This window comes from Arachis ipaensis, chromosome B1 (assembly GCF_059453495.1).
Source record: "Arachis ipaensis isolate K30076 ecotype BB chromosome B1, ASM5945349v1, whole genome shotgun sequence".
NCBI lineage: Eukaryota > Viridiplantae > Streptophyta > Magnoliopsida > Fabales > Fabaceae > Arachis > Arachis ipaensis.
In genome coordinates this window covers 4,024,426-4,039,097 of record NC_142436.1, presented here as the reverse complement: position 1 = coordinate 4,039,097, position 14,672 = coordinate 4,024,426, and the positions used below count along the sequence as shown (strand labels likewise).

At 31.1% G+C, this 14,672-nt stretch overlaps 1 long non-coding RNA gene and 1 pseudogene across 1 annotated transcript; both read right to left on the bottom strand.

Moving 5' to 3' along the window:
- Positions 1-7,924: 7,924 nt before the first annotated feature.
- LOC148575576 (uncharacterized) lies at positions 7,925-9,745 on the bottom strand (annotated as a pseudogene).
- A 2,225-nt stretch (positions 9,746-11,970) lies between these two features.
- Positions 11,971-13,522, bottom strand: LOC148575575 (uncharacterized). The gene is made up of 2 exons (XR_015900168.1): positions 13,441-13,522; positions 11,971-12,249 (listed from the first exon to the last, which is right to left on the bottom strand). It is a non-coding gene; the product is annotated as an uncharacterized LOC148575575 (long non-coding RNA).
- Positions 13,523-14,672: the final 1,150 nt, after the last annotated feature.

The following is a 14,672-nucleotide window of genomic DNA, read 5'->3' as shown; positions in this document are numbered from 1 at the left end:
ACTAAATATCTCCTGTCTTTCCATCTCATTCAGTCAGAGACCAATAAATTCAGCATTATAAGGGACTTAGACTTTTTTTTTCTTTTTAGAGACCTGTATATTTATTGCAAAATTTTCTCAGAGCATATTGAAGCTCTTTTTTAGTTTACCGCAAAATTCTTTAGAATATACCGTCCTATTACTCAATAAAATAAGATAAAGGAAACACCTTGTGAAAGGAACCTTCATTTTTTGTCATTGTTGTAAATTGTAATAATGATCATTTCGAAATCATGAAATGTATCTTGAAAGAAACAATCGATGCCATAATAAAATTATGGATTCGATCATTCAATACTTGTTCATGCATGTTGGCTTTTAGATTATTTCTTTACAAAGTTTCTCAAAAAAAATTGTCACACAAAAACGAGGTTAACCAAGGATTTTATCTTGTTTAGCCTAGAATCTTTTTTGGTTTTCCCTCATTAGTTACTTTATTTCGTATTGGGATATATATGATATATGATAAACATACATAGATTTTATTCTCAACAATGCATCACCGGAATGAGAATCAGAGACCCACTAACCAAAGTTAAATATTAATATGTATGTGTGGGTCTAATAGAACAAGAATTGGCACAAATATACAATTTAGTGAAATTTTTTTAGTTGGAGAATAATGCACGTGAGGCAAGTAGGCACCAACATTATTGAAGAAAATGCCTAATTATATTTGAGTACAACTCATTTGCGTGCCTATATTTAATTAAATTTTTCATGATTTCGGATTGTACCAAAAGAAAAAGGAAAAGTATATAGAATCAATTTTAAATCAGTTAAGAATAAAACAACTTAATTAATTATAAATATAGTTATTAGTTTTATTTAGTTATGATTTAAAATATTGGTTATTAAATGTTTCATCACATTCAAACTAGGAGGAGATACGTTCAGTATCATTGCAACGTGAATCACGGAAACTGATTTAATTAGCTTCCGTCTCTTCACCCTCCTTCCCTCTCCAAATGCCTAAAATATGATAAATCAGAAAATAGATTCAGAATTATTCAATTTACAAAGAAAAGAAACATCCTAATACTTAACATAAACACCATTTATGTAGAGATTTTGAATTTTGACTGGTTTTTTGCTAAAACCATCTTAGTCCCTATCATTATTGAAAAAAAAAATCATCTTTCTCTCTCAAAGATTAAGATATGCTAATTCAAAAAAATTTCAAGTATTCAAAAAATACTAATATTCTAATTATTTTAGTTGTTAATTTTAATTATAAAAAATATATATGATATATATTTAATTAAAATTAACTGCTAAAATAATTGAAAGACCGATATCTCTCAAATATTTAAAAATTTTATGCTAAGAATTATTTTTAACGCCTAATTAATAATCGAAAGTTATTCACAAACACGGATATTATAGATAAAATGCTTGCAAATTTGTATTGATTCGGATTTGTCAAATATTGCATCTTTATTTTATTTATTGTTTAATCATTGATGAAGATTTAGGAGAGATGTGACTTCATTTTAAACACGCAATGCAACAAATAAAACTAATTTGATAGGATAAATGTATAAAATATTTTATATTATTATAAAAATATTTAGTATCAAAATAAAAGACAAATCAGCCAATGAGTTATAGCTCAAATGGCATAGTCACCCCATACTCAATTAAGAGGTTGTGGGTTCAGTCTCTTATCTTTGATAAAAAAAAAAATTAAAAAAATAAAAGACAAATCATGATAGCATGCCTTTCTGCAGGGTTTTGACATGGCAATTACAAAAGCAAATAGTATGATCGCATGTCTTTCTGCAGGGTCGTTTTGGACGAGAGGGACATCATATAATTTCGCAATCTGGATCCCTCAAACAAACCCTCTCAGCCATACCTGCCAAATCAAAAATAAAAGCATATATTTAGAGCATATTAATAAATATTAGATATCATCTATTCAGGTATCTATTCTTAAGATTTTTTTTTTTTTTTGAAATTCATAAACATTATACACTTCAACCTGTTTTCATTTAATTTTTTAACATAGTATCATTTAATTTTCGACAAACTAACATTAGCACGTAATACAGTAGAAAAATTCAAAAAATATTATATGCATATAAAAAATTAACCACTAAATTAGTTATTATGTATAAATATTTATATGCTAGAGAGAAATAAATTGTTGAGGAAGATTTTATTAAATTATCAAATTCCCAAATGTAATGGAATTTTTACATCTTATTTTTGAATTATCACAATGCTTTTCTTTTCTTTTCATATATATATATATATATATATTGGAGAGTCACATATAATTTGTTTTTATATAAAATTAATAATTAAAAATTATTAAATTTAATTTAATATATTAAATTAAATTAATATCTAATAACTTTTATTATTAATTTTATACAAAGACAATTGATGTGAATTTTTAATGTATACCGTATGTACTATTGTAAGAGAGTTATTCAAATAAAAATATTAAAAATATTTTTCTATAAAAATATTTTGTATAAAAATATAATTTATTTATTTAACTACACTTTAAATAAAAATAATACTTTTATAATATATCAAAATTTAATTTTATAATTCATCATCCAAAAATTAAAAAACAAAATTACATAAAAATAATTATAATTTTTTTATTACAGTATCCACTTCATTGTCAGACTCGTTGCTTTGGCCAGTGACAATTACAAACGCAAAGCTCCGACAAGGCATTAGGGCTTTGGCCGAGGTACATAAAAAAAGATAAAAATTAATATTTAAATTAAAAAATATAAAAATAAATAATTTTTTAATATTTAAAATTTATTATACAAAATAAATTTGGCAAATTCGACATCAAAATTATAGGTATCATAGCATTTGCTTATTTTTAGAGCCATACCTAACAATTTATTTTACCATTAATAAACCCTAAAGGGGATATAAATATATAATAATGATTTGACAAAGTTTATTATATATAAGATTTTAGTTACAGAGTGTTTTACTCAAATTTTTGTTCCATTGTTAACAACAAATAAATTAATAATTTTTGAGTTTTGTTTCACAATCTTAATTCAAGGAGCGGAAACGACTCTTTTTGTGGGTGTCTCAATTGTAGTTTCAAAAGTAAAATTAAAGATAAAAATGAAAACATACAAGGTACCAGAGGCAAAGTAAAATGCAGAAATTAAAACAAACAGGAAATTAAAAAGAAGATGAAAGAAGAAACATGAACGTAAAAGAGAAAAAGACGTAAAAGTAAATAAATTTTATTAATAAAAACTGAAAGAAAGCAAAATACAAGTGTTTGAGTTCAGAGGAATTACTTAAGATTCCCAATTTTACTCTGTGATGCCAAGGGGCTGAGAGCGTTTTTGGGTCTCTAAGTGTTTTCCAAGAAGAACTGAACTCATTACAACGTGTTCCTAAAGCTCTATTTATAGACTAGCCTAATTTCAATGGGCAGTTACTCTTTGTACACCACTTACAGAAAATTTGAATTTCTTGTAGCTGTTCCCACACTTCTTACTTGCTGTTAATTTCAAAATTTAAATAAATAACCAACTATCAAATGATCTAATTTAATTTAAAATAGATATAAATATTATATATAGGAACATTACCAAACAACTAATTATTTATTTTTATAATTTTCTTATGAAAATAATATTTTGTCTAACAAGATGCCTCCAAGATTTCTCACTTGAAGATATGCAATGATTGAAAGTGAGAAAACTTAGTTGTTTATTGACATTTTTTTTTATTTTTGATATTGAGAGTCAATTGACATTTTAGACACATCCGCTTGACAGATTAAATGCCTACTAGTAATAGACTTAACAGAATTTCTAAGTCTATAAAATTTTTTACATTAATAGTTGAACTGTCAATGGGTCTATTCTTTTGTATGAAATTTTTAAGTGTGTCAAATGATATCTGTTCTAATTTCGGCACATTAAATGTGTATCAATTGACCTTTATTTTGACCTTTAATATTTCAGTTAAGAGTTTTTTGACACACACTTTCATTGTTTTAATTGACACAATTTTCCTAACTTCAATTGACACAATTTTCCTAACTTCAGAAGTAACAGAATTTTAACTTCGTGAAGTTGTTTCTTTCATATGTTAAACTCTAGGTGTCAATTAAATTTGATAAAATTTCAAATCCTAAAAAATCTCCACACTAACATTCCAATAGTTTTGACTCCAAGCGCTAATAGACTCAACAGAATTTTTAAGTCAATTAGGCTCTTGTATTTATGAAGTACATACCCAAATGTTAATGAGAGATTATTTTTGTCCAAGATTTTAAACTTGATGCTTTGGACACATATTTGTCTCATAATCTTAATGCTTTACACTGTCGGTAGAACTTGCAATTCAAAGAAATCACAAGGACATGTTAGCTTCTACAAACTGAATTGCGAATATTAATTAGCTCTTTATTTTTTCCTTTGACACTTCAACTGGATATTTTCGTGTCCTTAAACATGTGGAATGTTTATCTCATGTATGCATGGCCTATATACTTTTAAATATTTGCCATTTATTGAAGGAATTCTTCTTTCTGATCCGATTTCAATAATCTTATAGGAATTTCCAGGGAAAACTTTGTCAACTACATAAGGTCCTTTCCAAGTTGGAGACCATTTACCATAAGTTTTCGACTTCTTTCTATAGGCAAGATTGTTTTCCACACTAAATCTCCAACTGCAAATGTCTTTGCTTTAACACGGCGGTTGTATGATTTTGACATAATCTCTTTTTATCGAATCACCCGCTCTAAAGCTCTTAACTTTTCGTCATCTAGTTCATTAAGCTCGTCATACAAAGAATTCCAATAATCCACTACTGGTATCTCATCTTGTCTAGCCACCCTTATACTTTGCAGATTAATATCAATTGGCAACACTGCATCATGACCGTAAACTAACTTATACGGGGTGGTTCTAGTAGATCCTCTTGGAGAATTTCGGTAAGCCCAAAGAACTTGACTGAGAGTTTGGTGCCAATTTCTTGGCTGCCTTCCAATGTGTTTTTTAATTAATGCAATCAGAATTTTATTCGCTGCCTCCACTTGTCCATTGGCTTGGGCATAATATGGTGTAGAGGAAAGCATTTTTATATCCCTAGATTTGGCATATTCCATGACCTTTTTCCCAATAAACATGGTTCCTTGATCAGTGGTAATAGACTGAGGAATTTCAAACCTATGCACAATATGCTCCTCAATAAAATCTATTATTTCATTGTGAGTCACCTCCCTTAGAGGGATAGCCTCTACCCATTTAGAGAAATAATCCACACCAACCAAAATGAACTTATGACCTTTAGAAGACGGTGGGTGAATCTGTCCAATAAGATTTAGAGCCCAACCTCTAAATGGCCATGGCTTAATTATAACATGCAGTTCTGACGCTGGAATATGTTGAAGGCTTCCATGTTTTTGGCATTCTTCACAGGACCTGGCATAGTTTATACAATCTCTTTGAATAGTTGGCCAATATAATTTTCTCCTATTTATCACCCATTTCATTTTTTCCCCTGATTGATGGGCGCCACAAATTCCCTCATGCACTTCAGCAAGAGCCAAGTACGCTTCTTTTTCTCCCAAACATGTCAAGAGGTTCCCATCAACAGATTTCTTAAACAAGACATTACTTATTAGAACATAACTTTGAGCCCTATATTTAAGTTTTCTATTGACACTAAGACTTGGATTTTTTAAATATTCTACAATTGGTACTCTCCAATCTTCTGGGTCTAGTTTTTCTAATGACAACACTTCTCTTTCTCTCAAAGGCATAAATATGTCTTTTATCCTTACCAATTTTTCTAGTGTTGAGGGCTTGATCTTATATCTTGAAGCAATTTGAGCTAATTCATTTGCTTCTTGGTTTAACTCCCTTGGAATATGCCTTACAATTATATTATCAAATTTACTCAACAACTCTGTAGCCACATTGAAATACTTTCTCAAATTTTCACTAACACACCTATATTCGAGTGATACTTGATGGACTACAAGCTGTGAATCCCCAAAAAATTCTACATTTTTAACTCCTCTTTCTAATAATAATTCCAGTCCCATTATTAATGCTTCATACTCTGCCTCATTGTTGGAACATGAATAATTCAATTCAAAGAGGAATTTACTTGGCTCACCACTTGGAGAAATAATTAAAATTCCTATACCAACACCACCCTTATGGCATGAACCGTCAAAATACAATTTCCAAGGCACCAAACCAACGAAACTCAGTGAATTCTCATCAATGTCAATACAAGGGTGATCAACCAGGAAATCGGCTAGAACTTGACCCTTAACCGCTCTTGCAGGAATAAAATGCAAAGAAAATTCTGTTAAGGCTAGCATCCATTTTCCTAGTCTACCATGCAGTATTGGAGAAGACAACATATATTTAAGAACATCAAACTTAGAAATTACATAAACATTCCTAGGAATTAGATAGTACTTAAGTTTCAAACAGGAAAAATATAAAGCTAAACAAAGTTTCTCAATTGGAGAATAACGGCTCTCAACATCATTTAGCACTCGACTTAGATAATAAATCACTCTCTCGTTGCCATTCTCATCTTCTTGAGCCATCATTCCACCAATTGTTACTTTAGAAGCTGACACATAAAGTTTTAGAGGTGCTCCATGCCTTGGAGGTGTCATAATAGGAGGATTAGTCAAATACTGCTTGATGTTGTCAAAAGCTTCTTGATGCTCTGTTTTCCATTGGAACTCTTCCTCTCTTTTCAACTTGATCAGAGGTGCAAAAACCTTGATTTTTCCTGATAAATTGGAAATGAACCTTCTGAGGTAATTGACCTTCCCTAAAAAAGCTTGCAGCTGCTTTTTGTTAGCTGGAGGAGGAGCCTCTAAGATAGCCTTTGCCTTATTTTTGTCAATTTCAATCCCTTTTTTCTGCACCAAGAAACCAAGAAAATTTCCTGCACTCACACCAAAGGCACATTTTAAAGGATTCATTTTTAATTTATGCTTTCTCATTCTTTCAAATGCTTTCTTTAAATTTTCTAAATGCTCTTGTTTAGCATTTGATTTGACAACCACATCATCAACGTAAATTTCCATAAAATTTCTAATAAAATCATGAAAAATTTTATTCATCGCCCTTTGATAAGTTGCACCAGCATTTTTTAACCCAAATGGCATCACAACCCATTCAAAAGTTCCTAAAGCACCTGGACACCTAAATGCTGTTTTTGACACATCTTCCTCAGCTATGTATATTTGATTATAACCTGAATATCCATCCATAAAACTTAATATTTCATGGCCAGCAGTAGAATCTATCAACATATCAGCTATAGGCATTGGATATTCATCTTTTGGTGTTGCAGAATTTAAATCTCTAAAATCAATGCAAACCCTTAATTTTCCATTCTTTTTCATGACAGGGACAATATTAGAAATCCAATTGACATACCTTGCTGTTCTTATAAACTTAGCATTAAAAAGTCTTTCAATCTCTTCCTTAATCTTCTGCACGACTTCAGGGGCAAATCTCCTTGGTGGCTGCTTGACAGGTTTAACGTTGGCCTTCAATGGCAATTGATGTTCTACCAATCCACGACTCAAGCCTGGCATCTCTGCATAATCCCATGCAAAAAAGTCGCAATATTCCTTCAAAATATCCACCATTTCTCTTTTGAAATCATCAGGCAGCATCTTGTTCACATATGTTGGTCTAGGATAATCACCGTTACCAATATCTACTTCCTCCAAAGGATCCTGCACTTCAACCTTTTTTACAATGTCAGTATTATTATTTTTTTCAAAACCTAAAGGACCATCATCATATATACAATCATAAGGTACACTGTCAATGCACCCTTCTCTGCCTGCCATATAGGCTGACAGCCGAGCCAGTTGGCTCGTCAAGCTCATCTAAGTTTCTTCTGAGGCCGCATCCGCCCCGGCCTTAGGGACCAAAATAAAACCATTCATATCTATTTTGCACATCTCAATATTTTCAGGATTAAATGCATTGGTGTCAACGGTCAGCGGCTTGACTCCAGGATTATACATCCTGAACTCCACATGCATCTCATCGTAGTAACAAGTACTATTGTCAGCAAGAACTTCTTCCACTCCTCCATCTTCATTCCAGAAAATCAATTTTTGATGTAAAGTTGATGGAATAGCACCCATTCCATGAATCCAATCTCGTCCCAAAAGCAAGTTAAAACCAGCCTTTGAAGGAACCACCACAAATAGAGTTGGCCTATTGACAGAACCAACCTCAATTGACAGCAGAACCACACCTCTAACAGAAGAAGTCTTTCCATTAAAATCTGTCACCCCAATGCTACTTTTAATCAGATCTTTTTCAGTCTTTCCAAGCTTTCTCATCATTCTTTCAGGCATGAGATTAACAGCAGCTCCCCCGTCAACCAAAATCTTATTGACTATCCTTCCGTCAACACGAGCCTTGATATGCAGTGGACGCAAGTGTTCCTTATCATTTTCAGTAGGCTTCTCAAATAATCCTCCACCACACATATTGTCGTCTAGCAATAAACATTCGCTTCCAGGAAAGACATCATAACAATCATCTTTTAATGACTCTACTTCCTGGACTTGACTATACTCCTCAGGCAGTATTGACACCACAGCTATAGGTTGCTTAACACCAAATATTGCTTCTAAGCTGTCATCAAAACCAGTGTCAAAATTATCAGTAATTAAATCTTCATCCTTTTCTCCCTTGTTTTCAACCATCACCCTCCTCCCAACAAGATTCTTCTTGACATTTTTATTGCACTTAGGGTGATTAGAAGAATTGCCTATTTCTACAGACTTGGCCATGGTTGGCAAAGGAGGAAAATCTACTCCGTGTCCCTGGTATGGATCCAAAGGAACATACTCAGGCATATTCTCTTTCTGCTCAAAAGTTGTAAAAGGAGAATATTTGGGAATGTTTTGACAATTTGGCCAAGGAGAATAATTAGGAACCTGCTGCATGTTAGGACTATAACAAGAATAAATTGGCTTAGAGGGAATAGGCGCATTTTTTGGAATATATATACTACCTCCGTCTCGTGCATGGTTCATGTTCTATAACTGAGACTCATAGTACCTGGGCTTGAAAGGTCTAGGCTTCACCCATTTGTTTTTTCCTCTTGCAAAAGCAGTAGGTTGATTCTGCACATTTCTCACATTCTGAACCCATTTATTGTTTGAGATTTTGGTGGGAGGAACTCTTGTCTTTTGAGAAAATCCATCAGGTCTTCCATCAATCATGACCACAGTCTTCATCTTCTGGTTGACAGGTTGTACTCCAGTGTTGTTGACGCACTTGTTCAAAGGAGTTTGACCACCCAACTTTTGTTTTCCCTCGGCTATCTTCCGCTTTAGCTCGTTAGTTTCATTCTCTTTTTCAGCAATCTTCTTTCTCAACTCAGCCTTTTCTTTCTCTTCAACTTTGTACTTTTCAAACTCTTTTGCAGCTTCCTTGTCAAAAACAGCATTGCACTTTGGGCACATGGCAATGGTGCTGTCAAATTCTTTAATTCTTAACAAAAAATCTAACAAATCCTCACCAGGACGCGGATAAACTGGCTTCTTATCTTGTTCAAAGACTCTCAGGTCTTTATTTTCATTTTTAGCACTAACCATCGTGGCATCAACTTCTACCATGTTGATTGACAAATCGAATGGCTCAACATAATTTGAGTCAGCAGCAAATGGTTCAGTGTCCACCTTCATAGTAGTTTTATCTTCAAACTTCAGTCTTCCCTCCTCAATTGCTTTTTGTATCAAATCCCTGAAACGGACGCAATTGTTAGTGGTATGAGAAAATACTTGATGAAACTTACAAAATTTCTTATTTTTTATTTCATCAGTTGTAGGCATCTTTTTTCCTTCCGGTAAAATAAGCTGCTTATCTTTTAATAAAACTTCAAATATTTGATCTGCCTTAGAAATATCAAAAGAATAAGTCTTATTTTCAACTTTAGAATAAGAAGAAACTTTTTCCTTTCCTTTAACAGGCTTCAAAGATTTGCATACATAAGGAGGACCCCCACGTAATTCAGCAATATAAATCTCTTTTTCATCTGAATCACTACTATCGGAAAAACAATCAACATATGCAACCTTTTTTGAACCCCTTTTAAAATTTTCTTTTTCTTTCTTAATTTGTTCTATCTGTCTTACTCTCTCAGCTAATTGGGAAAGATCTAAAGTATGTTGATTAACAAGTTTCTTCCTAACTCCGAATTCTAGCCCATTAGTGGCCATTTTGACAACTTCAGATTCTGGAATCGGAGTAAAACATTTATTCCTCATGTTTCTAAACCGCGCCAAATAGGTATCAATGGATTCTCCTTCTGCACGTTTGACAGAGAATAAATCCGTAAGACTAACTTTCAATTCACCTCGAAAAAACTGATCATGAAAATTTCTCTCCAACTGCGCCCAAGAATGAATAGAATTTGGTCTCAAGTTAGAGAACCATGTAAATGCATTTTTTGTTAAAGAAGAAGGAAAGTATCTCATCTTGAGATATTCATTAGAAGCTGCTTCCCCAATTTCAACCGTATATCGAGCAATATGCTCTACTGTAGATTCATTTTCTTCTCCAGAAAATTTTGTAAGGGATTTCGGAATTTTCCAACCCCTTGGGAGCTCTGCTTGTTGGACACACTCAGGAAAAGCAGACACAAAATATGGCCTATTCAAGCAACCAACATTAAATCCCAAACGGTTTAAAACTTGTTCAACATTTCTTGCTAGATTATAATGCCCCCCTAAGTTATTTTGTCTAAGTCTTTCTAACATATCATCAGCATTTTGACCCTGTCTAGGCATATGAACATCATAATTAGGAATTGCTCCACCGTTCTGATTGACATTATCAAATCTTAAACCCAAGTTATCATTTTCTTCTAAATTCACCACAGTGGCAATCCTATTGACTTGCCTATTTAATTGTTCAATTCTAGTGTTTGTGTTTTCTAGAAGAGGATTTAAAACTGTCACCATTTGATGAGTTAACATGTTTACTAGATCATGGTGGCTTTCATCCATCTGCTGCCTAATATTTGCTAAAGATCCCACAGTTTGACTAGGTTGATTAACAGGCATTGCTCTTGACATGTCAGGAAATACAGGTCTGGAATTTTCTACCCTAGTGACAGTGGACGTAGTAGAATTAGATGCACCGTTATTTCCTGTATTAATAGCATGTGAAAAATTTTGTTGTGATACGTGTGAACCTGACACCCCAGAAACAGGTACATTTGACATGCCATATGGATTTTGATAAAGAGGATTTTGAAAAGTTGAGTAGAGAGGCACAAGCAATCCTTGTGTCACCATGGAGGGGACATACCCCGGTGGCAAGCCATATGGCGGCCACCCCATGGTATTTATGTGAGTTGCATTTAACCCTGTATGGGCATGGCCAACGCCATCATGCCTCACTGACATCAAGGTAGGCTCTGCATTTGAAATCACAGGAGAATTCCCGGATTCATTTTCTCTAATCTCATCACTAGAAGTAGAAGAAGATGCTGCAGAAGTATTTGACATGTCAACTGACGCTGATTTCCTTGGCTCTGGACGCACGAATTTACCACTACGCAACCACATGCAAATTCAAAACTCTTGATTTTTCTTTTGACAAACTACAATCTATTGACAAGGTCCCACTGGGCGTGCCAATTTGTTTTACTCAAATTTTTGTTCCATTGTTAACAACAAATAAATCAACAATTTTCGAGTTTTGTTTCACAATCTTAATTCAAGGAGCGGAAACGACTCTTTTTGTGGGTGTCTCAAAGTCTCAATTGTAGTTTCAAAAGTAAAATTAAAGATAAAAAGGAAAACATACAAGGTGCCGGAGGCAAAGTAAAATGCAGAAATTAAAACAAACAGGAAATTAAAAAGAAGATGAAAGAAGAAACATGAACGTAAAAGAGAAAAAGACGTAAAAGTAAATAAATTTTATTAATAAAAACTGAAAGAAAGCAAAATACAAGTGTTTGAGTTCAGAGGAATTACTTAAGATTCCCAATTTTACTCTGTGATGTCAAGGGGCTGAGAGCGTTTTTGGGTCTCTAAGTGTTTTCCAAGAAGAACTGAACTCATTACAACGTGTTCCTAAAGCTCTATTTATAGACTAGCCTAATTTCAATGGGCAGTTACTCTTTGTACACCACTTACAGGAAATTTGAATTTCTTGTAGCTGTTCCCGCACTTCTTGCTTGCTGTTAATTTCAAAATTTAAATAAATAACCAACTATCAAATGATCTAATTTAATTTAAAATAGATATAAATATTATATATAGGAACATTACTAAACAACTAATTATTTATTTTTATAATTTTCTTATGAAAATAATATTTTGTCTAACACAGAGACAAATCATAATACATACAAATTAATTATATTTTTATAATATAATTTATAACATATACTACTTTTGTCTGAATTTTTTTTTTTTATAAATATATTAAGATATATTTACTTCAAATCAATCTTTAAAAACTTTTTAGTCGAACAAGTAAGTTTTAATAAATTTTAGTCGACAAATCAGTTCTAAAATTTTTATTTCGTTAGACAAATAATTAATTTTCACATCAAATTATTTGTCTATACAAAGAGATAAATATAAAAAAAAAAAAAATTCTCAGAAACTATTATGTCTTCAATAAAAAACTGTTAGTTCTTATGATTTGATTAAATTTACAATTAAATTGCTATAATTTTTTTTAATTAGGTCCTTACACTACTTTTAATTTAGTAATTAGATACTTTCTAGTATAAAAATATCAAAATTAACTAATATTTCTTCACAAATTGAAGGTATCTATAACTAATAACTTAATTAAATTTTGGATCACATATTTTTTTAAAAAAATATTCTATTAATTTTAATATTTTTAACATAAAAAGGACCTAATTACAAAATTAAAAATAGTGTATGGATCCAATTGAAAAAAAATAAAATGATCTAATTACAAATTTAACAAAACTATAGAAACTTTAGAATAATTAAATCTTTAATAAATAATAATAAATATTGATTTGTCTAATTTTTTAAACAAAATTTGGCATAGAAATTAGTTTATGTAAAAAAAATTAGAGACTCATTTGATTAATAAAATTTATTAAAGACTAAATTGTCTTGATGAAAATTTCTTAGACAATAAATTATAATATTATTATTTATATTTTAAAATATACTTATTTTTCGAGAAAAGAACTAAGAAAAATACTAAGAAGTAAGAACCAAAGAGATGAACAAGTGAAAAGAAAAAAATTTTATTGACTTATCCATCACCCTCGTTTGACTAAATAATATTTTAAATGATACTTATTTTCCCAGGGAGGAATTAATACAAAAATACTAAGAACTAATGAAGAAGAAAATTAAAAATAGAGAGAGGAGAATACCAGATTCAGAAGCTACGACCAACATGAGAAGCCCGCAAACAAGTAACAATGAAGATTTTGCCATTTATGTTATGTGTTATGGAAGTATGTGTGTGTGGGCTTTTCATTTTATAGGCACAACCCTTCACTTTAATTTTGTCGCCATTCAAATCTTGCATCCTTGCACATGTCACACATCAAATAAAATGTTGACTTGGAATAAGAATCAATATAACACGTCAACTAATCCTTTATTATCATCACTATTTTTTTTATAACAAATTTTCACAAAACTACTAGGATTCTTTCTAATATTTTTAAAATTGTTTACTCTTTTATTATAATTTTTAAGAATTACATGTAGTATAAGAGTGACACTTATTATTAATTTAAACTAGCTAACACGATCATGTACAACAAAACAAAAGTTTACAAACAGAGTATCTATTTTTACTAACTTGAAATGCCATTAAGTCTGTATACAGTATATTATTATTAGAGTTTAACTAACATTAACATGTATCATTAAGATACATAATAAATTTATCATCAGTAAAAGAAGATTTTAAATCTTTTTAATAAATATAAAATAAATATTAAAAATTTAATTTTTTTATATTTTTAATAATTTATTTTTAATTTATAATTTTAATATGTGTATTTAGAGTACAAGATAAATTTACACTATCTAAATGGGTAGAGAAAAAAAATAAAGATTTAAAGAATGATGAAAAATAAAAAATAATGAAAGAGCAATTTTTAGTGGAGCGATTTTCTATATCCCTTAATTTTTGGATGAAGTAATTATTGAAAAATTAATAGTGAAATGAATATATATAAAAGGAAAAATCTAGAAGGCCATCAATTTTTGTGTTTTCTGGCCAGCACTTAACCATCAAAACAAAAGTGAGTGATCTCCCACTATCAAATGTAATCTCACACCATTAAAAATACTATTGATGACTAATTGATAGTTACAAAACATCAAAATTGCTGTCCCTAACATTCTTCTATATAAAATCCGGCAATGTAGTGATATACATCACGGTTGTGTTTGTGTACATGTCATACTGCTGCATATAATTCGAATGAAAATATAAAATATGCAAATTTTGAGGAAAATCGCCTAAAAAATTAATTTGTGAAACGTATAATAGTTTTTTATCAATGACATATATACGTTCAAAATGAAGAAAAAACAAATAAAAAAAAAACACATGCAATGTCTTTTGGGCTGAATCCAAATCCTAAAA